Below are 27353 nucleotides of genomic sequence, written 5' to 3' on the forward strand. Positions count from 1 at the left end.
CTGGCCACAGTGCTGTATTAAATAAATTTGAAAAAGCACAAATTTGGATCAAGATTGCAGTGAGAAATATCAACAACCTCAGATATGCAGATGATACCACTCTAATGGCAAAAAGTGAAGAGGAACTAAAGAGCCTGTTGATGTGGGTGAAGGAGGAGAGTGCAAAAGTTGGCTTGAAACTCAACATCAAGAAAACAAAGATCATGGCATCCGGCCCTCTCAATTCCTGGCAAATAGATGGGGAAGAAATGGAGATAGTGACAGATTTTATTTTCGTGGGCTCCAAGATCACTGCAGATGGGGACTGCAGCAAAGAAATTAAAAGACGCTTGCTCCTGGGGAGGAAAGCTATGGCAAATCTAGGCAGCATCCTAAAAAGCAGAGACATCACCCTGCCAACAAAAGTGCGTTTATTCAATGCTGTGGTATTCCCAGTTGCAATGTATGGCTGTGAAAGTTGGACCATAAGGAAGGCCGAGCGTCAAAGAATTGAACTCTGGTGCTGGAGAAGACTCTTGCGAGTCCCTTGGTCTGCAAGGCGAACAAACCCGTCAGTCCTAGAGGAGATCAGCCCTGCCTGCTCCTTAGAAGGCCAGATCCTGAAGATGAAACTGAAATACTTTGGCTACCTCATGAGAAGGAAGGATTCCCTGGAGAAGAGCCTAATGCTGGGAGCGATTGTGGGCAAAAGAAGAAGGGGACAACAGAGAATGAGGTGGCTGGATGGAGTAATTGAAGCAGTAGGTGCAAACTTAAATGGACTCTGGGGAATGGCAGAGGACAGGAAGGCCTGGAGGACACGACTTCACTCCTAACAGCAACAACAACAAACAAATACTCTATCAATTTATAAGAGAGAGAATTCAGCCAGGAATCTCAGGCAGAAAAAGACTTAAATTGAGCTCTTCATATTTGGTGGTGTTACCAAATCACCTCATTTTTGAGACGATTCTGGAGCATTCTAGCATGCAGTGAGCTTTCACAGTTCCGAAGGGCCTGCAAAATAGAGCTCTTCTGCCAGGCATTTGTTTAGGGCCAATCAATTATGGAATAGCATCAAACAGGCCACTTCCTGCAAGAGCCCATAAGAGTCTTCCCCTTGGATTAAAATAATTATAATCAGCAAATATGTTTATACCAGTGGTTTCAGAATCCTATGCACTTTATAATTTTGAGTTGCTTTGATTCTACAATGCAATTCTTATGTATTGTAAATGGCCCCAAGCCAGTATCTGGGAGGGGCAGTCATACAAATGCATATCCTTAACACTTAGTGACTCTTATATATATTTGTGCAGAGCCAAGGAGCACTCCATTTCCAGCCAGACATGCTTCACGCGCCAATCAGGATGTGCCCAGTGAAGCTGTGCGCTCCCTGATTGGGCCAGTCCCTAGAGCACCTGCCCCCACAAGGGGAGCAGACCTTCAGTGGGCTGGTCCGGCCACTGCTCGCCGCACCCATGCCTGCCTGAGGGGGGTGTACCTGCAGTATGCTGGCCCTGCCGCTGCTCAGCCTGGCCAAGCCCATGCTCCAACATGGCCACCCTGTCCAGCGAGGGACAGGTGGCTATCCTAGCTGCCGTGGAGGCTCCCTCTGGGCATGGCGGGGCTATCCAAGATGCCCTCGGGCCTCCTGCCCTTGAAACAACCAGTCCCATTGCTGCATGCATGACCCGAAGGTTGGCCAGCTGCGTCCACATCCTAGTGCCTGTTGCATTCCTGGCTGCAACGGGCTTTCTGGCTAGAAGATAAATCTAAAATGCAGAGTCCAGTGTATGTTCCAAAACACATTCAGAATAATATTTATGATCTTTCCAATATAAGTAGAAAAACTTCCAGGCAGGGTAAAGCCTCTTGAAGAATGTTTACATGGTTTTTACATTATTGTTATTTACTCAGGAAAAGCTTGTGGTGTTTTGGGTATGTTTGATTCAGGACAACTTTACAGTTTCTGTCAAATGAAAAGAGTTTTAGAGCAGCACTGGAAACATATTCCAAATCTCATAAGGGACCAGTACTACAAAACGCTGACCCATATTATGATTTCTGGATATAAAATGCAATGTTTTTAGACAAACAGGCATGCTGTTGTTTTTTCAGTCCTATTTTTGTATACTTGTGAAAATCTGGCTAGTTCACATACTTTCAAACCAAAGAACAATTTGAAAGGAACTGCCAAGTTACAGCATTACAACTGTGATAGCTGTCACACAGAATTATGCCAGGTTTGAGGCTCATTGGCCCGGGTGACCTTGGTTTAGTCACTCTTCCTCTGTCTAACCCACCTTGCAGGATTACTGCTGTTCGAATAAATCAAAGATATAGAAAATTATGTAGTAAGCTCTGGGTCCCAACAGAGGAGAGAAGCAAGGTATGAATGAATGAACGAACGAACGAACGAACGAACGAACGAACGAATGAGCAAGCCTCTCCACATCAGGTAAGATAAAATGTTGTTGTTAAATAAAAATCCAGACTTCAATGTCAGATATGGCTTAAATAATATTACCATTGTGTTATCTCTCTTTGTATGCTTCTTTTAAAAAAACCAGATCTGTAAATGTCACTGAGCAGCAAAAACTGAAATATGCATGAGTTTAAAAAGAGAAACTAGAAACCATGTATCCAGTCCTATTACTCTCAAAGCTATTCTGGATGCTAGCAATAGTAAAGTAGAACCAAGCAAAACCAAAATCAGACAAGATTTTTCCCTGGCAAATATCTAATCTATGACATTAGGTGTTTATGTTGATTTTTTTTCCTTTAAAGAAACTGAAACACTAAACAAAAAAATGCATAAATATCCTACTTTTCATCACAAATGCAATAACATAAAATCAGGGCAAAGAGAGAAGAAATCTGTTATTTATGGAGCAGGAGTTAATATAAATTTAATTGTCCAGTTTTTAAGATACATGATATATGAGCAAGTGAAGTGTTGCCTCTTGAAAAGACACAAAGCATGACTTTATGCCATTAATGCAGGGGCAGTATGATAGCACTGCAGATAGGTGCACCAGCTGTAATCTTAGAATCCAGCTGTTAAGTTGGTTTTTACTGTCTTGTTTCCTGTGTAATATACATAAGACATTTTTTGCAGGCACACACATGGTCAGCTATAGCAGATGGAGCTCTGTGAAAACAGATGAAGCTTTTATCTGTCACTATTCACAGTGTGAGAGCCTCACTTATATGTAGGAGTTTGTTTTGAAATATAGTTTCTGCAATCCTGTGATACACAAGTGTAAAGCCCACGTTTCAAAGAGTTTTGTTGAGTAATGATAGTTTTCTTTGATAGCCATCTCAGCAATAGACACCAAAGTCCGCATGAGAGACCACTTCAAATATTATTATTATTATTATTATTATTATTATTGAATTTATTTCCCGCCACTCCCTTGCGGCTCGTGGCGGGTTACAACAGTATAAACCCCATAAAATACATTAAAACCAAATAACATGTCAATATTAATGACTACCTGGCAAGAGCGGCTAATCAACTACCCATTCCCCCTTAGCAAGTGGAGAGGGGATACTGATGGTACTCATGTCTAATCCCAATCCTCAGGTCCCGGGGGGGCGTAGGTGTTAAGCCTGGTCTCAACCGTAAACCTGGCGGAAGAGCTCCGTCTTGCAGGCCCTGCGGAACGATGGAAGGTCCCGCAGGGCCCGCAGTTCTCCCGGGAGCTCATTCCACCAGGCAGGGGCCAGGACCGAGAAGGCCCTGGCCCTGGTCGAGGCCAGGCGTGCTTCCCTAGGGCCGGGGATATCTCTAGGGCCGGGGATATTCCCTAGGGCCGGGGATATCTCCCATTGTAAAAGCTTGAGAATTCAAGGCTAAAGCTTAGTATATTACAGCTATGGAATGGTAAAGAGGAAACAAATGTTTCTCTGCCAGAAGCATGACTGTTAATGTGCTCAACTCCACAAATTATTTAGTAAACATTACACCTTCAACTTGAGAATGGGATTTGATTCTGGAGAACCAGATCTTATTCATCACTCCTCCACATGCAGCCAGCTGGGAATTGATCATATACTATTTCCTCACCATTAAGAAATGTATGCCTTTTATCCACAAACTGATTTAGGGACTGTTTGTCCTCCAGATAGAACTTCTCTACCACTGCACATAATTAAAACAGGGAAGTTATGTCTCTTGCAATACATCCAGAAGTAGAATATGCAATAAAGAATTATACTAAATGACATGCATGCTTTGTTATGGAATCATAGAATTGGAAGGGACCTTCAGGATCATCTAGTGCAACCCACTGTACAATGCAGGAACTCACAACTACCTGCCTACCCACAGTGACCCCAATTTCATACACAAATGATCCCCCCACGCACACCAAAAATCTCTGGATTTCAGCTTGGCCTGGAAGAAATTCACCTACCATCCCACAGTGGTGATCAGCAATTCCCTGGGTATGCAAGGAAGGGCCACAAGAGAGAAACACTGGCACATCCCTTCCTGCCCATCCACTCGCAATCTGCCTAAGTTCATAAAATTAGCATTTCTGTCAAATGACTCTCTAGCCTCTGCTTAAAAACTTCCAAAGGAGAAAACATTTCCCGAGGAAGCCTATTCCATTGAGGAACCACTCTGTCAGGAACTTCTTCCGGATGTTTAGCCAAATATTTTTTTGAATTAATTTTAACCTATTGGTTCTGGTCTGACTCTCTGGGGCAACTGAAAACAACTCTGATCCATCTTCTGTATGACAGCCCTTCAAGTATTTGAAACTGGTTATCATATCATCTCTTAGTTGTCTTCTCTCCAGGCCAAACAGACCAACCTTTCCTCATACAACTTGGTCTCCAAACCACTCGCCACCTTTGTAGGCCTCCTCTGGATATGCTCTAATTTCTCTATATCTTTCTTCAGTTTTGGTGCCCAAAACTGAACACAGTACTCTAAGTGAGGTCTTACCAGAGTGGAGTAAAGCAGTAACATTACCTCATGTAACACAGCCCAAAATCCCATTTGCCTTTTTAGCTACCAAGTCACACTGCTGACTCATGTTCAATGTATGGTCTACTAAGACCCCCAGATCTTTTTCACATGTACTACTGCCAAGACAAGTCTCACCCATCCTATAGTGATGCATATGATTTTTCGTACCTAAATTAATATCTTTACATTTATCATTTTTGAAATTCATTTTACCCCAGTTTTCTGTCCTGTCAAGATCACCTTATATTCTGATTCTAACTTCTGGTGCATTTGCTACCCCTCCCAATCCAGTGTCATCTGCAAATTTAATAAGAACCCCCACTATTCCTTTATCCATATAATTTATAAGTATGTTGAATAACACAGGGCCTAGGAGAGATTCCTGAGGCACTCCTTTCTAAGAGGATGATGAACCATTTACAAGCACCCTTTGGGTGAGATCTGTTAACCAGCTCTCGAACCACCTAACAGTAATAGGATCCATACCACATTTTACCAACTTGTCAATAAGAATATAATGTGGAACCTTACCAAAAGCCTTACTGAAATCAAGATAAACTATATCCACAGCATTCCCCTGATCCAGCAAGGTAACAACTTTCTCAAAAAAAAAAAGAGAGAGATAAGGTTAGTCTTAAATTCAGTCTTTCAGCAGAGCTCCTGGTTATCATATACTTAAATTTGCCTCATCCTATAATTCTGTGTTCTTTCAGAAAAATTTTTTTTTTCTATGACAACAATTATGTCACTTTCCTATGGATGTCTGTAAGCAGCTGTACATCCTTTTGCTGTAATTACAAAAAGGACTGAACTGAACATTTGTATGTTTGGATGGTGATGTCTAAATTTGCCCTTTTGACATGGGAGAACATCTTCTGAAATAGGTAAGGAAAGTGAATGAAAATCAAAGTGTTGCTCTATTTTCCCCCAGGTTCTAGGCACCAACCAATGCTCAGAGGCAGCTGTGCAAATGTCACAAAGGATTTGTTCCCCAGTTCCAAGGAGGGATACAAGTCAGCCCACTGGGCATAACCCAAGTTAACTTCTAACTTTAGGAAGCAATGGAGCTGTACAATCTCAGAAATTGTCTGGATTACAAAACTTTGGGAAACTTCTTGACCTGCTGAAACAGTAGAGCAGGAAGGATTTCCTTATATATTCTCTGAAAATATAAATACCTCCTCTAGTCCATGAACTAGGAGAGCATGTAATGCGAATGAATAGATCAGGCTTTCTCAACGAGAGTTTTGTGGGGTTTCTCAAAGCCTGCAGAATGTTTCAGGGGTTTGTCAACAGTAAAAATAAGTTAGAAAAGGCTGAAATAGCTCAAGGGACTGAGCACTGAGCTAGAACATGCATGGAAAATAGAAACAATTTCCAGAAGTGCTCAAAAGCACATCAAAAATTATTTTCTTGTTTTATACAATAGAAAAAAAACTAAACATTTTAAACTCACATCTAGTTACAAAGGCATCAGTATTTGGCAAGTGTCTAGCATTTCCTGATAGTAACATTCTACTGAATTTGTTTACCTATTCAATAGGAAGGATAGTTTTGAGACCTCAATCTATTGACTTCCTTGGATTTAGAAGGAAGTAACTCAGCTGAGGAAGTGAGAAGTAATGGGAATAATACTTCATTTTTCCTTCTGAATTATGACGAGACTAGAAATTAAGCCCGCTGTAAGAAAAATACAGCGGGTGCTAGCAGGCAGTGGGTGGGTGCGGGCCCCCCCCCTGGGAGGGAAGGAAGGAAGGAAGGAAGGAAGGCAGGCAGGCAGGCAGGCAGGCAGGCAGGCCTAGGGTTAGGCAGGCCTACAAAGGGCTCCCTACCCAGCCGAGCTCCAGGCCTTCACAGGTGCTCTGGCAGTGCAGTCGCCAGCTCTTAGAGCTAGCAGCTGCGCTGCCCAGGCACCTGCGAAGGGCTCTCCCCCTCTGATCTCCAGGCTTTTGCAGGCACCCAGGCAACGCGGCCGCCGGCTCTAAGAGCTGGCGACCATGCTGGTTGTGTGCCTGCGAAGGGCTTTCCACACCCCCAAGCTCCAGGCCTTCCCCAGCTGCAAAGGCCTCTCTCCCCCCCCTCCCGTGCCAGCTTCCTGGGGCCTGTGGACCTATCTTGCCAGCACAGGAATGGCCATCGTGGGGTGAAGGTGGGCCACGTGGGGGGGTGGGTAGGTTGGGAGGTGCTGCGCGCGGCTGCTAATTGGGCCCCTGGCCCCAGAATGGCAAGCGGAGGGCCCAATTGGGAGGCGCTTTGCACCTCCCGATTTGGCCCTGCTCTTGTCAGTCCAGGGCCACGGGCCAATTGTTGCCCCCCCCATCCCAGACAGCGCCCCCCCCACCCCTTAGCATTTTATTTATACCGCTCTGGGAAGCAGTTACAGATTGTTGACAGTATTGCATAAGGTGATAGTCCATAGATACCTAATTTAGATATATGATTTACATAATGTGAAAAAACGGATTATATCATTGATTCATACAAAATATTGTGTGTGATATGAAAATCATGCATTCCAAAATGCAAAAGTTAACACAAGAGGAGTCCTGTCAGATCAGACCATCTAGTCCAGTATCCAGTTTCAAACAGTGACCAACCAGTTGTCCAGCAGGACTAGTAAACTTGGTATAGAGAACAAAGCCTTCCTCAGATATTGTTACTTGGTTCTGATATTCAGAGGTTTACTTCCTCTGGATAAGGAGATTAGATTTCCTTTAGCTATCATGGCTACAAGTAATCAATAGAACAGTTGTCCACAATTCCCTCTAACTCCGTTTTGAAGACATGTATGCTCACTATGTTCACTGTTAATGAATTCCATAATGTAATTTCTCTTTGAGTAAAGAAGAATTTCATTTTGTCTGTCCAGAATCTAGCCTGGTACTGACCACTCCCACCCCCACAAGTGTTGACAAATTGTGCAGGTAGGTAGAGTAGGCATAAGCACAATGCCCCACCACTTCCTCTACATTATTGATTGGTTTTCTGCACAGTGCAGTTTTGTGGAGAAAGTTGGAACATGCATACCCTCTTCCCATGATCAGTGTTGCTGTTTTCAGAATGTTGCTGACTGTGAAGAGAGGGTGTGAGTGTGAGTGTGAGCATTTCCATTGTGCAATCGCATTCTGCACATGACCAGACAATTGCACAAAGGAAGAAGCCAGAATGATAATATCTACCTGATTTAATGTTGAGATTTCTGCATTATGTCAGGTTAGATAATAGAGCTTCAATACTGTCATCTTTTGGTAAACTGTGACTGATTTCAGTACATAAAAATAAAATGTTCACAGGTGTGAGATGTTCACAACCATGCATGCTGTATAACACTGCTATTATGTCTTAGATCTATGTTCAAAACAATGCATTCTAACCCACTACATTTTTTCTGCAAGAATTATTTTTAACATTTCAGTTTACCAGAATAATGTTATATTGAAAGTTTATACATTTTAACATTATGAAAAATGTTGCAGTATAGTAGATATTGCAGTAATATTGTAAGCTGTCCAAAAACAGTCCAAGGAGAGTTATTACCGGTTGCCCAAGTGCTCCTGTGATACATCCTTGCTAGCTTATAGATTTTAACATCATCAGAAAAAGTAAAACAACATGACTTCTCTAGCACAGGGTTAAAACTCATTTTTAAAAGTCACACAGAGATTAGTTCTAGGTTGTCCTCTGAAATCTACCAAACAAAGTAAAGTAGTTCTTCATGTTGCATCATGGTAAACCTAGACCTGGGCAGAGTCTGCACTTACTTTCTTTATTCCATTGTCAATCCTGTTGAATTCAGATCGCTTTGAACTCAATTCTTCCTCTCCCCCCCCCCATTGAAACAGGAAAGTCTTCTGCACGTGGTTAGGGTAGTTCAGAAGGGGGAGGGGAGCCAAGCCTCTTTCTTGAGGCAGAGAAGGGAGAAAAAATCCAGGACCAACAGAAATTGAGAGAAATTAGGAGCTTCTCCTTTAAGGCAAGTCTGTCACATGACCACCTGTGGCCAATCACGGGTCCTCTGCCACGGAGGAGAGCCCAGATTCAAAACAGCCTGGTTTCTCTAATCCGAATCTTGAAATATTGAGCGTTAAAAGCACTCGAAGATATTGCACAATAAAGGTAGGGTCACTCCGGATCAATCCTTCTTGCTGCAGAAGGAAATTTTAAATCGCCCCAAATCCAAACGTAAATCGCATTCTGTGTAGAGGGCAGGGACTGAATCGATCTGGGGTTGGAATAAAAGCTCCGTCCAGTTTACACCCTGGTTACATTAACCTAAGGTCTAGGTTCTCTGTCTCTAACCTATGCATGGGTACTAAAGTAAAATAAGTTATCCATGCGGAGGTCTGTTCATATCCAATCTTCACTATGTCAACTTTTCAGTTAAAATTAAAGCTACCATCACGTGGTTGATGATTAAAGCTACCACCACATGGTTGATGATCCTTTTGAATATTAAAAGCAGAAATATGCTAGCTACAGTAACAGAATAGGAAAAAGTGCCTCTCTTTGGCACATTGTACTCATCTAAACCCTAGCTCTAAACTATTCAGAGCAGAAGATAGTATGCACCATCAATTTAAATTACTTCTCATCAGCATTGAGAGGAAAGTATTTGATCTTTTTTATGCATCAGGAGCTTCTCCATCTGGGCCTAATTGGTTCTACTTTCTTCTTCTTTACTTGTGGGAAGTGAAATACAAGAGTAAATATACCAACTGCCTTAGTTCTAAGTAAGGAACATTCCTAACTTCATCTTATCCAGTGAAGACTCTTAGTCCAATCATGTTGAAGTGGCAAGTGTCATGGAGCACTTCCCTGTTTCTTTGGATAAGTAGTAGTGCTATGGTCACAATGCTGTTTTTACCACACAGGGATAGGAGAGCTTATCCCTTTCACTCATGCTTGGTTTCATCAATCAGGGGCTTTCCGCACCGGGATCTTTGTAGCAAATTGGTTGCTGAATGAAAAATCGCCATTTAAAATAGTGGAATTCGTCGTTATGCATACCTGCCTTTGTAGTGGAATCCAGTTGCGTTTTGTAGCATTTCCCACAGGCTTCCGGTCTCGGCAGAAATCGCTAGAAAGGAAGCGCTATTGCCAAGCTCGTCCCGCCCCTGGCTGTCAAGCAGCCAATGGGCAGCCGTTAGCATGCTCCCAAACAGCCCCTTTCCCTTTAAGAAAGTTTAAAAAAAAAAAAACAGACCCATTGCAATGAATCTGTGTTGATTCGTTGCAACGGAGAGACCCATCCAGCTGCCTGGTGTGTTTGAGCTGTCATTTCATCGTTGCCACGCTCCCTCCGAGTGAAAAAAAAATCCCCCCCCCCCTCTCACGGGCCCGATTTTCGGCTGAATGAATGTGTAAAAAATAAAGGGAAAATACATCAGCAAACGGGCTTTTCTGTTCTTTGTGCTTAGTGACTGAAGGGGAGGGACTGAAGCCGGGGAAGCCTGTAAACAGAAAGAGGCTCGCTGGTGCGTTTATCCCCGCTCGCTCGGAGAAAAAAAAATGGCGATCGCTTCGCCGGAAGACCAGAGGAGAGAGCCAGGGGGAGGGACTTTGTAGAAACCGCAACAATATTAACGCACAGGTCTTTTTCGGTAGTGTTGCAGATTGGTTGCAGGAGTGTATCGCTTTCCGGAGGGTGAATCCACTTTTGGGGATTTCCCTGAAAGCGCTACAAGGAAGCGCTTTTTGCAGATCGGTTTCAGGTGTGTGGCAGATTGTCAACGACGTTGTGCATAACGGCAAATCAGTAGCGTTTTCAATTGGCAACCATTGTGCGATTTTGAAGGCGTGCGAAAAGCCCCTCAGAATTAGCTTCCAAACTTCCATACTGTTACTGGCCAAAAATGGGAAGTATAAACAGACAGGTACCCTCTCTTAGTTTGGTTTTTTTTTTAATTATTCCAAGCTAATGTCTGGGGGGTATCTGTTTGTGCTTTCCAATCAATGAGATTATACAGTGGGAAAGGTCAAAAACTCCTCCCTCTATTGCACCTTGATCAGAACTGGGACCCCATGAACCTTCCTTTTTTAAAAACTAGTGGGTAGATCTATTTACATATCTCAGTGTCTTATACAATTTGCTCCTGTCATAGGATGATAAAGGCTAACCTGAATGGCATGAGTAGGTGTAGTGGGATGAACTGGGATGGATTTTGTGATTAATAGGGAAAGAGTACTTATCTAGGTAAGGAATGCTTATTTACAAGTTTTCAGACAGTGAATAACTGAACATGAATAAGAAATGAGAAATTAAAGAGGAAGAATTTTGAAGAGGAAGAGTCTGGTGATTTTATTATTGTGGTGGAGAAGAACCAACTACCAATATGGAGAGCATGAAATAGCCTTGTTATGTGCCCATATTTAACTGGGTGCCAACTGGGGTTGCCTGCTATTGGCATAGACTGGGGAGAACTAAGATTCACAACACAAAGCTGTGGACCTGGGCCCATTCTGCACACAATAGATAATGCACTTTCAATGCACTTTAGAAGTAGATTTTGCTGTTCTGCACAGGGAAATCCAGCTGCCAAAGCACATTGAAAGTGCATTATCCTATGTGTGCGGAATGAGCTCTTGGCTGCTCATTGGTGGACTTTCTGATTGGTTCAACCTTGGCATCCAAGACATCAGGATCCAGGCTATGACAGGATAGCTCAGTCCTGTGATAAAAAAGGGATAAAGAATCATGCTGGGGTAGTGGTGGCTGTGAATGAACTTGATTGAGGTAAAATGAGGGCAGTCTTTACTGAGATGTGCTGATAATAGCAGGGAAGTGGGCTGAAGGCCCTTCCTGGGTTTATGATCATCAAAGTGCTGCATTATAAGGTAGGTTTGTTGAAATAATGACTCATCATATTCTGAATTTGCCACAAACAGCAGCTAATAAGAGATTACTAGACAAGCAGCAGAATACCATGAGGATGAAACAGAGAAATAGAATTTGCCATGCTGGGCAGAAAACTGCCATACTTGTTTCCAGTGAAGCCAATTGAGATACCAGTCATGGCTTTAGACAATCCTCAGATTTTACTTGACTTTTTTAGAATGGGAATGTACTTGAATTATCAAAATGCATAAAGAATTATCTAAATGTAAAAGGCTGGGGGAAAGTGGTGGGACATAGGAGGCTCATTATTGAATGGGACCATTTCTGCATGAGGAATTTGCCCCTGCACAGCCTCTCATTGCTCACAGGTTTTAGTGCTGCTTCCACAAGGTGTCGGCAGCTTGCGTTGCTACAGGGCCACAAAGCAACATACCCTCAGTAGAAATAAAATGTTCTCTGAGTTGTGCTCAGTAATATTGGGATTGGGCAGCTAAAACACATTCCTATTTGTGTTTTCTGGTGGTGGGATATGAACGGGGCAAGAATGTGTGGCATGTGATAAAGTAGCCATCACCCTATTAGGTTGGCGTACATGCTTCGTGTTTTAAATCTTTATTGTGAACACGCAATACCATGGGCAGCCTATCTCAAATCTACTCAAACATAACGAGAGACCATTATACAAAGTATCCCAAAAAGGGAACTAAGAAAATGTTTTATTGTTGTTGCATGATCACATAGCAATGCAGAAGTGAAAGTTTTCTTTTTTAAAATGTTTTACTGTGGTGGCATTTTCCCATAGCAATGTAGAAGTGGTTTTTAAAAATTAATTTTGGGACTGAGGAGGGACAGAAGTTTGAGTCCCCAAAACAACCACTGTGAAGGAATTGGTGCCTTGCGTTGATTGACAACCCAAGGCACCGGGGGGGGGGGAGGAGAGAAATGCAGGTTGTCCATTCTTTAGGCTTCTCTGCTGTCTCATCAAGAAGGAAAAAGCTGTGGTAAGGCGGCAGGATAACGCAGGAGGATTCTCCCATCATGAAGCATGCAAACACATGGTTTCCTATTGTGCTTTTGCAAGCAGAAGGCGGTGCAAATTTTATGTGTGGAAATGCTCTGGGATTCTGCTGAGATGATATTATTTGGGGAGTTTGTGTATCCACAGTTGGCTTATTTTGGACCATCAATACTACTATAGCAGCAAAAGAAAGCACAATAAGTTCATACTTATTGGACAACTGTAGTCAGACATGTAGTTGAAACAAAAATTTCAATGATGAACATGCTGCGGCATACTTTGTCTCAGGTGAGACTGTTGGTCTGGGTAAAAATAAAACGGCAATTATCTTGTCATTCTGAAAATCATCACCAAGTTTAGCTCATCAGTGAACATGCATATTATGGAAAAAGGCCGAACATATCACTTATACTATTTCTGAGTGTATTACCTTACCAATAAAGAAGCTAGGAGACACTTTAGATGATTTATTTATTGTTTCAATTTATTTCCCACCACTATTGGCTAACCATCTCACAGTGGGTTACAAAGATAAAAAATAAAAAACCCACATAAAAAGATTAAAAGACTGATCTTGACCCCACACTACACAGTGGCAGAAATAAAAGCCCTGTCTCCTAACCCTATTTCTAGCTCCCCCCTCCCCATGCCTCAGGGGGAGAGTCCAGGGGTGCCTGTCAGTCCTTTTACAGTACTATATGGTATTTAGCCCAAAGGGGCCTCTCGATCTTCTGTGCCATGACCTCAACCAAGGCCCTGGTGGAAGAGCTCCATCTTGTAGGCCCTGTGGAACCGCAAAAGCTCCTGCAGGGCCCTCTGCTCTTCTAGGAGCTCATTCCACCAGTTTGGGGCCAGAATCAAAAAGGCCCTGGCCCTATTTGAGGCCAAGTAAACCTCCCATGGGCCAGGATCCACCAACAGATTAGTACCTGCAGAGCACAAGGCCCTGTAGAGAGCATAAGGCGATAGGCAGTCCCTCAGATATGTGGGTCCCAGACCATGAAGGACTTTGAAGGTCAAAAACGAAACCTTGAACTTGATTCAGGCTACAACTGGCAACCAATGTACCTGCCTCAGCACCGGCTGGATGTGGATCCTCCAAGGTGTTCCAGTGAGGATCCTGGCAGCTGCATTTTGTACGAGCTACAATTTCCAGGTCAAAACAAGCGAAGATCCCTCTAAAGCAAGTTACAGAATTCAGCTCTGAAAGTGACCATTGCATGGATCACCATGGCCAGGTGTCCTGGCGGAGATGGAAGAATGGCTGATGGGCTACTCTTGTGACCTGTGCCTCCAGAGGAAGGGAGGTGTTATGGATCACCCCTTCCTATGGGAATCAAGAATGTGAGGTATTTTTAGAGTAGAGTTAGCTACTTTAGAGTAGAGTTAGCTTAACACTGGATGCATGGCATTTAGGATAGCTGACTGTCATTTTATATTCTATGCTAGTGATCCCCAACCTGTGGGCCACGGACCACATGTGGTCCGTCGACTAACTGGAGGTGGGCTGCGAAGGATGCCTTCTCCCTCCCCCCCGGCCCTTTACTTCATCCACGATCCGGCAGGCACACATGGGACTATCTCGTTGCAGAGAAACAAGCTCAGGGTTCCCATTGATTTGTCATTGTCATGAGTTAAAATTTCCATGAAAATAAAATGTTCCTTATGTTCATTGTTGTGGCATGCCTGTATCTAATTTTGAAGGGATGTTTAAACATTACCATAGCGACCTGAGTCAGAGAGCATTAGGGCAGTGGGCCTCAGTAAAATTGTCAAGCGTTGTGTGGTCCCCGGTGATAAAAAGGTTGGGGACCACTGTTCTATGCTATACAGCTGAGTCATTGAACATTTCACCAAAAACGGGATAGATATCATGGCCAAAGTTGTGACAGGACCAATAGTACTGTGTAGCATGTGTTCAGGGATGCAGGCAAAGGTAGACCAGCATGATGCCTTGGTTGGTTATATACCATGTGTTGCACTCTCACCCAAGTATATTAGCATTAAAGCAATTTCATTTTTGACCAAAGAAGGTGATTTTGTATGCCAATCAGTAATTGGATAATTTCTTTGAGATTTATTTCCAAATAGGTGCCTGGTGCCCAAATCACTTGGGATCACTTGAAGGCCTGATTCTGAGTCTATACATTTACACATTCCAGAATACTGCAACATTCTTGAAGCACTTGAGAGAATTAGTCTAATTTAATTTCAGTGTGCTTAACCTGGAGCAATGTAACTATGAAAGACAGAAGGCACGATGATGAAACTTCCCACATACTCAGAAACAAAGAAACCTTCTGAGATGATACCTTTATCAAAACCACTTACAAACTAAAGAGTGTGGATCAAGGCCTACACATTGGATCAAGGCCTACACCTCCCCTAACAGCCATTTCTAAGCATGGAACAATTTATTCCTCAGAACACAGGGCCTATGTAGAATAATACCAACATGTGTCAGAAGGCTGGTGTGTGGAAGGAGAACAGAATTAAATTTATTTTTCTGTCTCTTGTATGAATGGAATTTCACTGACAGAGAAGCAAAAGGGTAGTGCTTTCTCTGTTTCACTTGATTCTCCATAATTTATGAGAATGAGTGCAATAAGTGAAAATATTCTCTATGATAGGAGTAGACTTGTTAATCTGAGACTGATGACTAATTTTTGTAACATGTAGTTCCAGTCACCGCACCTCCCTTCAACTGTTTGCCCCTCTCACCCTTAATCTGTCCTCGACTTAAGGTCTTTTCTTTGGTGACAGGATTCATTTAAAAATTTGCTTGTCCAGGGTTTTTTTGCAAGTTTTTTTTAGACAATTAGATGTCAAATACAACTGTTTCTTAACAGCTGTAAAAACAGATCACTCCCTTCTGTTTTACCCTGAATGTAGTTTACTAGAATACTAAGAGCTGTGATAGAATACTGCAAGAGAAATGACTAGCATAACTCCTCCCCCCCCCATAAGCCTCTTTCTACTCAAGCTTTTCTCCTCTTTCTACACTTGAGTGCTCACTTTATTATTGAGCAAATGGGTTTCTCAGCAGGAAAGAAATGGCAACAGAATGGGCGTTTGGCACAGAAAGCACATGTTGTCAGAGTAGAGTATCCAGTTTAAAAAGGACTGGATATATTCCCTAAAAAAATAAGTTCATTAACTGTTTGACCTTTCTGATTCACAGGAAAGATAGAAGTATCAGTGTAAGCCAGACAGGAAAGCTGGACCACCAAAGGTGCCATGACATCAGTTTATCAAGAAGAATTGGTTATAAAAATAGAAACCAGTATATTGTTTTGTAGCTAAATGGGGCTGTGTGATCTGAGCTACAAAAAACGAGCCCAAAAGTCATTAATATTCTCTAAACACTTAATGGGAGGCACATTGCTATGCATGCAGCTTTGTGTGCTGAGCTTCAGTACAGGCAGTACTCATAGCCCAGCATGTACAACCTCTGCTGTATTCCCAAAGTAACACATTTCTACAGTGTTTGCCACAGTTTACAAGAAACATAACCTGGAAGGAAGTAATTGTGTTTTATTATGCGGTTAGATGTTGGCATACATTAAGTATTTTGCAGATTATAATGTGTCTTCATTTCCCACTACTTGAACTCCTATGACAGGCTTTCTCAATTTTTTTACCATTCAGAAACCCCTGAAACATTCTTCGAGCTTCAAGAAGCACCAGAAGTGGCACAATCATGTAGAATATGGTTGGGAAGCATGGTTGGGTACATGCCCACCCAGGGCTCCTCCCCTTCCCACCCTCCTCCCCTTCCAGGCTCATCACTGGCCATTTTAGGGATGAGCATGTTAGCATGACCATATATGTTCATATCACCTGATAAATGTTTAACAAATTTAAAAATATGTTAAAAATTAATTAACACACCCATTCAAGAAACCCTTAAAGGGCCATTAGGAACCCCTTAATTGACAAAGCCTGTCCTAGGACCATGCATTCAGTTCAAGGTTTTTTGGACCTATTATGCACAGCAAAATAATATCTTCAAACAACACTTCTAAACAGAACTAGGTTGTAACCACTCTCAGTTGTTCATGAGCATGGCACGGCATCAGCAATGCTAAAAATAGCTTAGTGATTTTATTTTCATACCTGTTGCAAAAACTATTTGATCCCTCCTCCCATTTACATAGCCACAGCTATTCTCAGTTTCCATCATCACATAGCAGAATCTGATTGGCTGCATACCATTATGATGTCATTTAGTGTTTGATCCATTAGATCCAGTATTGATTTTTAAAAGAAAACACTAAGTAAAAGAACAACTAGTTTCAAAGTAGCATAGAAGCAATAGTAGCAACTAGGAGAAACAGATTTTAAATGTGTATTTGCATAAACTGGGTAATTTTTCAGGAAGTTTCCATTTCTCAAATTTTTTTTGCTTAGAATTTTACACTGGTGAATATTCAGTATATTCCTTCTTTTACCCATGCTGATTTTTAGCTGACTTAATAATAATAAATATCTTATAGAATTTATTTATTTTATTGCATTTTTACAAAATCTACACCCCACCATTCTGCCTTCATAATATGCCACCAAGGCAGCTAACAAATTAAAATGCACAATAAAATCACATCTGGATAGTATTCTGCAGACAGTTGAACTGGCGTTTGGAGTCCAAAGGCCAGATCTATTGCCTATTACTTCTACTAGAAACATGTACACACCAGATGCTTGGTGGTTCACCTACGCTCTAAACTTAAAATAGCCATTGTTTTTTTAATGGGCATTAACCTAAACCTGGCTTCTGCAGTTGGGTGGCAAAGTCTTCTTCCCATGGAATGGGCCTAATGTGCTGCTAGCCAGCAGAGCATTACTCCCTTCTCCCTGGCCACACCTGCCTTCCAAATGAGATTCCCAATTATGATTGGTAATATCAGACACAATAATTGCCTGGAGGAGAGGAAGGGAGGTTCAGGGCTGGTATTGTGTATTGCCAGTCTGACCCTAGGAATAGTGAACATTTTATTAGATTATAAAATATAAACTGCATACCCCTATTAAACTATCTATTTTAAATAAAAGTATATGTTATTGAAGCATCATCAACCTAGGCCTCGTTCTGAGACACCTAAGAAAGTTGAAATTAATTAGGGATAATTGCAAAGTTTAATTAGACGGGATTTCAATTGATCCCAACTCTTTCCTTGTCCTGACTGCTCAGAGGTTCTGAGACTACCCTTGGGTAAAACTTTGGACAGATCCATGTCTCATACAAAGTTACACAGATCCCCACCTTCCATCAAATTATTTCTGTGAAAAAAATATTAAAGCCATGATGTACCAAACACAAAACTACCACTTTCTATATTCTTGAATAATCTGCTAGTTTATAGTAATGCTGTTTAAGCAGCACCACCCCCACCCCCAAAGGTTGTGTGGATCAATAAAACGCAAAATGCCATTCAACTTATGTTTACTATAATACATTATGAACCCTTTTGCTAAAAATATAACATAAAGTAATAATTTTGACCCCCCCCCCCAATTCCATGGTAGTTCTTGGCTGGGCCTGAGGAATACTTCTGCATTTGTGCTCTTACTGAGGCCCCTTCAAACAGGCTTTGTATTTCGTTTTAATAGCTGATTGCTAATGGATTTTTTTGTCATTTCAGACAGATCCAGTTTAGAAACTGGCTGCTAATGGATTTTATTTACCTTTTCATACAATGCTGATTGCATCCAGTAAGCAAAGCATGGTTGAACTGTTTTTGAGAGAAACTGCTTTCTTCGTTTTTCTGTTTTCACTTCTTCATTGCCCTTCTGAATCACCGTCATATCTTGTTTAAAATGTCCATAGTACTTCCTACAATGCTGTACTTTCTTCCCCCCACTCTTTTTTCCTGGTCCAATCTTCCTCAAACATTTTTTGAACATTCTAAACAGTGAAGAAGAGAAGAGCTGGGTTTTTATATCCCACTTTTCACTACCTAAAGGAGTCCCAAAATGGCTTACAAACAGTATTCCCTTTCTCTACACATAGAATCATAGAATCATAGAGTTGAAAGGGGCCATACAGGCCATCTAGTCCAACCCCCTGCTCAACGCAGGGATCAGCCCAAATCATCCTAAAGCATCCAAGAAAAGTGTGTATCCAACCTTTGCTTGAAGACTGCTAGTGAGGGGGAGCTCACCACCTCCTTAGGCAGCCTAATCTACTGCTGAACTACTCTGACTGTGAATTTTTTTTCCTGATATCTAGCCTATATCGTTGGAGTTTAAACACATTACTGTGCGTCCTTTCCTTTGCAGCCAACAGAAACAGCATCCTGCCCTCAAATACTTAAAGAGGGCTATCATGTCCCTTCTCAACCTCCTTTTCTCCAGGGTGAACATTCCCAAGTCCCTCAACCTATCTTCATAGGGCTGGTCCCTTGGCCCTAGATCATCCTCGTCGCTCTCCTCTGTACCCTTTCAATTTTATCTACGTCCTTCTTGAAATGAGGCCTCCAGAACTGCACACAGTACTCCAGGTGTGTTCTGACCAGTGCCGTATACAACGGGACTATGACATCTTGTGATTTTGATGTGATGCCCCTGTTGATACAGCCCAAAATGGCATTTGCCTTTTTTACCACTGCATCACTGCCTGCTCATGTTTAGCTTACTATCCACAAGTACTCCAAGGTCTCATTCATGTACAGTGTTACCTAGAAGTGTATACCACATCCAGTAGGCATGCTTTTCATTTTTCTGACCCAGATGCAGAACTTTACACTTATCTTTATTAAATTGTGTCTTGTTCTCATTTGCCCATTTTTCCATTGTGTTCAGATCTCATTGAACTCTGTCTCTATCTTCTGGAGTATTAGCCAGTCCTCCCAATTTGGTGTCATCTGCAAACTTGATTAGTAGTCCCTTCACCCCCTCATCTAGATCATTAATAAATATGTTAAAAAGTACCGGACCGAGCACCGAGACCTGAGGTACCCCGCTACTCACCTCCCTCCAGTCTGCTGAAACACGATTGACAACAACTCTTTGAGCGCGGTTCTCTAACAATTCCCTATCAACCTATCTGAAAATCTAGATTGCAGTCCTTCAATTTATCCATCAGAACATCATGGGGAACCTTATCAAAAGCTTTACTAAAATCCAAATAAATGACATCAACCAAATTTCCATGATCCAGCAAATCAGTTACTTGGCCAAAAAAGGAGACCAGGTTGATCTGACAGGACCTGTTGGAGACAAATCCATGCTGACTTCCTTGGATCACCAAATTGTCCTCCAGATGATTGCAGATCGCCCCCTTTAATATCTGCTTAGTTCCTCTTGAAGTTATCTGTTCATCCAAATAGGCTTCTTAGAGCTCCTGCAGTGTTTTCGTCTTTCTGGGACACCCTGTAAGGTAGGTGGGATGGAGAGAGCTCTAACAGAACTGTTCTGTGACAATAGCCCCAAGAGAACTGTGACTAACCCAAGGTCACCCAGTTAGCTGCATGTGGAGAAGTAGGAAATCAAACTTGGTTTTCCACATTAGTCTACTGTTAACCACTACACCATGTTGGGTCACCTTGGCCCCAATGTACTGGTCTAACACTATAGTGTTCAATTTAGAACATTCAAAAAAAGTGTCAGGAAGATCATGCAGGAAAAAAATGGTGAGGAGAAAAGCACAGCACATCCAAAATGGCCAAATTGTTTAATGGGATGAAATGTACTGTACGAACCCCCCATATCACTTTACTCGGAACTGGACCAACAACAGATAACATCCACTAAAAGGGCCTGTGTGGAATCAAAAGACTCAAGGACCCTAGACACATTTCAGTGAGTATGTGGCCTACTTTTTAATCCAAGAAAGAGCCAGACTGAGATAACCAAGATACAATCGGGGGGCTACTGTTTCTCACTCTGAGAGCTGCTTATGTATGTTTTATACTGGGTTTTATAAAAATCAAAACATGGCAGTGACCAATGCAAGTTAATAATGGATTTTTATTTGACGCACCACTATGAGCTTGGAAGGCCCCCTAAGATCTAGGTTTAGTGAAAATCAGAAATGACTGGTTAAGGATCATGTTACAGGTCAGCATGGCAGGAAAAAAAATCCCCTCTTCTCTGGGCTTAGGAAAAATGGAGAAAGCATATATAAGGAATCAAATGTGGAATCTGACTGGCAAGAGAATGAAAAAGATGATCCAGAGTCCTGGAAACAATTCCAAATAAGCATAGAAATATATAGCTTTTTGAGCAGCAGGCTACATTCATGGGCCTGGTCATTCTCATCCAACCCGGCCTCACAACTCATCTGTTAAACTCATAACCCAATTGTGATTCTTGACTCATAGTTTGAGAATTACTAACCTAGACCTATTATGCACGGCTGCCGGTACGGCGGGTGGGGGTCAGATGGAATATCTGGAGGAGGAAGCTGCGTGGCAATCCGTGTATGAACAGCACAGCATCAGCATCCAGAGCAGCCAGGGGTGATGGCCGAAGAGACAGCAATGTGGAGCAAATGGGATGGGAGCACAGTGCGGGGCTTACAGGACACGAGCCGTCAAGCAGGCCGCTGCACCAAAAGTGCCCGACAGCTGGGCTGCCGAGGGCACGCGCAGGCACAGATGACACGTATGCCGGTTGTGCTTGGTGCGTCCAGGCCACTGGAAACGGAAGGGGGCGAGCCAGCAGACACAGGGGGCAAGGGAGGGCACAGCAGCCTGCAGCAGTCGAGGAACTGGAAACCGCAGAATTGAGCGCAGGGTAGCTGTAGTGGCAGCCGCCCTCCCTGATTATGCACGCTCCCTCTCTGGTGCTGCGTCTGGTTGTGCCCTGGCCAGGCGGCAGGCTTTGCTTCCTTCCGCGTTTCCCTAAGACAGGTTTTTCGGCAGCCTGCATCAAACCTGCGCTCAGCCTCTGCCGGCGGCGTGCATTATCGGGGATTTCTGCCACCATCGTTCCTGCTCTGAGGCACAGAGCATAATGGGTCCTAGGGTCTTAATGGAGATCAATGCATACATCTTTTCATCCTGTGGTTACATTTGAGAACCACAGGCTTAGAAAAGGTAATCATATGGTCTTAGATATTTTTAGTTCAGCACTTCAGCACTTCAGGTAGAAAGGTGATGAATAAATGACACAAATTAACAAGATGTGAAATGAACTAGATTTTTGCCAAGTTTATCTAATCCACCTTGCCTGAAGCCATTAATACAATAAATGCTAGAAACTCTTTTTGTAGGTTGAATTTATATTTGCTCAAATAATGTATAGCTTCATACATGTTCTTAACATCTTTTTTTGTAGTGTGTTGTCAGAACCTGGTAGAAGTCTAATCAGCAAACATCATTCGAAAATATTCTTTGGTCATAATATTTAATTCTTTGAATTGAACTGATCTATGGGCTTTTCTGCATGGGTTCCCCCCCCCCATTGGTTTTGGTCCCATACTGCTTTGGTTTATCCTCTGATTTACACATGCCTATACTATCCACTTTGCCTCTCCCCCAATATGTGTGTGTGTCTTAGACCACTTATACCTCAATGTTTTTTCTGGAAATTGACTTTGTGTTAGGTTTTTTCTTGTTTCTTTCAGTTTCCAAGGTTTCTATCAATTTTCTTTGTCCTGTCCACTCCCACCCACCTCCAGCCTAATGTTCAGTGATTGGATTGCTGTGGTCAAACCACTCCTTCATCTATTCCAACTTCCAAGAGGAGTGTTTTTTTCTTTTAAAAATGACACTAAAATATCAGTTTATTGCTAGAGCATTATAGCAATAGGCTTAGTGGGTTCTTGGAATTCCCAGCGTTCATTAAGAGAGATTTGCTTTTTAAAAAAACAAGATGATAATTCAGAGAACCTGCTAATTTACAATACTCCAATAATATATTAATATTTTAGTGCCTTTTTAAAAGGGGGAGTACTTTCCTAAACTTAATATTGTACCTGCTTTTTATCATCTTATGTCTACAAAGCACAACTCTTGAACCATTTATCTATTTTTATTCTTGATGAGACATTCTGGAAGTCAATGTTAAGCAATTTCCATCATTTGCTTTTATGCTTAATGTTGCTGGCTTAGCTTCTAGCTGGTATCCTAGCAACTATGTCTAAGTGTCCTTTGAGTCTGTTTTTACTATAAAAGCTATGGAGTAAGAAGTATTTAGATAAAGGGCTTCTTTCTTTTTCTTTTTCTTTTTTTTGCATGCTTGCCTTACTCCTGATTTTCTTGGGAGTTGATCCTCAAACACTGGAATTGTTTTTGGCATGTTTCTTTTGTATGTCTGTCCTCCCTGTATGGTTTTTCACAGTTGTGGAATCAGCTTATTGTCTTCTGCATGTGATGAGGATTTTGAAGGCAGGGTGCTGTCATCATCAGTGGTGTCATCAATGGCATGAGAAGCAAAAAGTGGTTGCTCCCATCTGAGAATATAAAAGCCTGCAGTTAATCAGTGTCATAATTCCACCAGCAGGTCTGGAGAAAAATTCTTTCCTGAACCCAAAATGGCAATTGGGATTACCCTGGGCATGTAAGAAAGGGCCATAAGAGCCAAGCATTGGCTTTTCCCTTCCCAGTTTCCCTGTCGTGATCTCTTTAAGTTCACAGAATTATTGGCAACATCTAATATGAGAGTAAGTCAAAGTATTGCTACCAGAGTTCCAGTTCATTTGTGCACAAGTTTATTCAACAAAACATTTATTCTAAATGAAATGATTTTTTTCAAAGGACACAGGTTGACCATGAAGACGTTTTAAGAAAATTTAACATTGCATTGATGAGAAAAGGCCATGAAAGTTGTGCCAAGGAATTTTTTCCCCGTCATGACCATGCACCTTATCATTCTTCAAGGTTAGCAAGGACTGTACTACAAGAATTTCATTGGAAAACCTTACCCCATAAACCCTGATCTTGCCCCTTTAAACTGTTCCTAAAACTCAAAGAACATTTAAAAGGAACACAATTTGAGTCCCTCGTGGATGCCAAACTACCATTTTGATGTGGTATAAATCAAAAAGCACAGAATTCCTTGCGGAAGGTTAGAGCAGTGGTTCTCAACCTTCCTAGTGCCACGACCCTTTAATACAGTTCCTCATGTTGTGGTGATCCCCAACCATAAAATTATGCAAGTGTTCTTTCATGGAAATTAAACTGAAACTGACCAATGGCATGAAGATCCATGGTTCATGATTGTATATAAATTGGTTTTTTTTCTGGGGTTTCTCAGTTCAGTTTTGCCACTTGTCCCACCATGCCGATTTCACTCTTTTTCATTGCTCCAGATAGATGAACACTCTATCTCAATCTACCCTGCAAGGATGTGTGGATGAAATAGAAGAGGAGCGATGTCGGCCACTTTGGGACCCCCTTGGAGAGAAGGGTGGGGTACAAACCAAGTAACAAAAACCAATGATTTGGAAGAATGAAAATTGATTCCAGGGGCACCTTTAAGACCAGCAAAGATTTATTCAAGGTGTGAGCTTTCATGTGCAGGCAGCCTCCCTCTGGATATATCAGTAATTTGGATATATCAGTAAAGGGATGTGGGCCACTTTGGGTTCCCGTTGGAGAGAAGGGTGGGAGAAAAGCCAAGAAAACCCATGATTTGGGGGAGGCAACAGTGGCGGTGTCCCCCCAGCCAAGCTGCTCACCCTGCTGCAACCCCTCTGAAAGGGTCATTCGACCCCCAAAGGGGTCCCCATCCCCAGGCTGAGAACCACTGGGTTAGAGAGATGGAAGTACCACCTCCAGAGGTGTATAGACATAGATGGAAGATATGCTGAGAAGCAATAGTGTCACATTTTGATATTTTTGTTTAACAAAGGTTTCTATGATTTTATAGCAGTACTTTTTGACTTATCCTCACATCATAGAAAGCTGACAGTGTATAGCACATTAGTTTCTTTAAAATCCATAAAACAACAGATAAGTAAAAATAGAACATAATCATAATTTATTATAATTGCATTTATTTTCTGCTTTATCTCATGAGACTCAGAATGGATTGCAGTAGAGGTAAAAACATATGCAATTGTAGTACAGAAATAGAGATTTAAGATAAATAAATTAAAACATAAATATTAAAACAAGAATTGCCTGCTCTTTCTATCAAGGGAAGGGGGGGGATAATAAAGGTGGCCATTTGAACTGGTTGGTGGATTCTAACAGCAAATTAGATATTTTTAACTTTAAAACAACTTGAATTTTTGCTAATTTTGTGAAAATGAAACAAACATGTTTATCTTTAAACAGCCCGTGGCGCCACGGGCGCCACGGACTAAATAATTCGTTAAGCCCCCTAGAGGTGGGCTTTGTCCGTGATGAGGAAGGGTCCGGATTGGACCCTTCCTCACAACAGACAATCGGAGGGACCAATCGGCAGGCGCGAAGCTCCTGCCGATTGGTCCCTCCGATTCCCAGCCTGAGCAACTGCGAGCCGCGCTGTGCGCGGCTCGCAGTTGCTCCCGGACTGATGCGGCAAGAGGCGCGAAGCGCCTCTCGCAGCGTCAGACCGCCACCCGAGGGAACCCCCAGCAGTCGCGCGAAGCGCGGCTGCTGGGGGTTCCCTCCCTGCCGGTCTGACGCCTTCTCCCCTTTCAAAACCCCTTTTTATAAAGGGGCTTTGAAACTAGTATATTTATAATGCAGTGAATTGAACTGAATGAGTGAACCCACTAAAACATCACTTACAAGTAAGAATCTTCTTTTTACACCCATTAAATAAAATAACATCACAAAAATACAACATTTGTAATATGGAGATAAATATTCCAGGAGCAAGTTCAGGAGCCAGCCAATCCATTTGGAGTTGTTGCAAAACATTCTACTTCCCCTACTATTCTAATTTGTTCTTTCCCTGTATTTATTGATGTTTTTAATAGAGACTATTCTTTTCAGCTGAACTAAGAACCAGAAAAAGTCTTTGTAGGAAGCAATTTCTAAGAGCCTGAAAGAACAAAATGCCTAAACAATACACTTTTAAAAGAGAGGGGAACTGGCTTGTTTCTTTAGAGGGGAAAAAGCTCTTAAAAGTCCATTTTGTTGCCAGACATTAAGACTATCCAGAAAACACCAAACTCTGCCAGGTAGCTAAAACCATAGAACATTACAAGAATAGAGGCCTCCCTATAGGATAAACAGTGCCCTATATTGCTCCAGTTCAGCAGCTCATAAAATTATCTTTCCACGGTGATGGGACCTTATTCATGTAAAACTTCTACCATCTCTATAGCTTTACTCATGCTTCACTCATCATACATCTGGCAACAGTTTAAACACCATTCTACAAGCCAATTAGGACATTACATAAACCAGTCTCTACTACTTTATTTTATGAGGCTTTATAACTAGGGAAATACAGATGTCTCTCTCATAGCTGCCAAATATAGAATATTGATGTTGGTGATATATTATTTTAGCTACTCCAACACAGTCTGTACCATGGTAGTAAAAACACAATTATAATAAACCATCTGCTGAAGAACAGTGGACATATTTCTAGTTTATTCTGAATTAATAAATGTGGATTGAGGCCTCTATTCAAAGTCGAACTTCACTTTATATTTAAAATGTCAATACTAATACTATTTATATAAAATGTGCATTGTACACAATACATTATAGAAAACAATTTTTTTATTTTGTTTTCTCCCTCTTTCTTCACAGACTCAAAATCTATTCATATGTTTAGTAACAGAGGGTTGTCGGTATTAAACTATTGCAGCCAACATGTTTGAGAGCCCTAAAAATCAACACATGGCATAGACGTAAAGGAAATTCAAAGGGACCTGCCTCCATAGGTCTAACACTCCACTTGGCCTGAAGGCATTTCCCAGCATCAAAAAGGGGAGCACAGTGATCCCTCTCCCACTCAGAAATGTTGGCAATGTCTCAATGATTAGCTATGATAACACACCCTTCACACATGGAAGGATTGAGTCGGAGGTAATAATTATCGTATACCTATTGTTTCCTCAGGATATGAGTCTCAGGCCCATTCCGCACAAGGACCTATGTTGCCAATTGCTTTCACAAAGCAATAACGGTATTTGAAATAGTGGAATCTCGGCGTTCCGGATACCTTCATAGTGGAATCCAGTAGTATTTCATGTGTTCCCCACAGGTTTCCGGTCTCGCAGGAATTGCTAGAAAGGAAGCAATTTTTTTCTGTGCTTGTTCCCGCCCCTGGCCGTCAATCAAATGGAACAGCCAATGGGCCGTTGTTATCATGCTCCCGAAAAGCCCCTTTACCTTTAAGCACAGGTTTAAAAAAAAACCCACACACACGTTTCAATGAATATGCCTTGATCCTTCCTAACGTAGAGACCCATCTACCTGGCGTGTCATCATTACCATGCTCCCCCGAGTGAAAAAAAAATCCCCCCCCTGCACGGGTGCGATTTTTGCCCGAACTGGCAAACAGGGGGCTGTGTTGTGCTTGGGGACTTAGGGGAGCTTTAAAGCACTTCTGTGGAGGGACTGTAGCCGGAGAAGCTTCGCTGGGAGAATCAAGCCTCGCTGGTTCGTTGCTTTCCCCGCTCGTTCCGAGGAAAAAAAAATGGCGATCGC

The sequence above is a fragment of the Paroedura picta genome, chromosome 3 (assembly GCF_049243985.1).
Source record: "Paroedura picta isolate Pp20150507F chromosome 3, Ppicta_v3.0, whole genome shotgun sequence".
In the NCBI taxonomy this organism is placed as follows: domain Eukaryota; kingdom Metazoa; phylum Chordata; class Lepidosauria; order Squamata; family Gekkonidae; genus Paroedura; species Paroedura picta.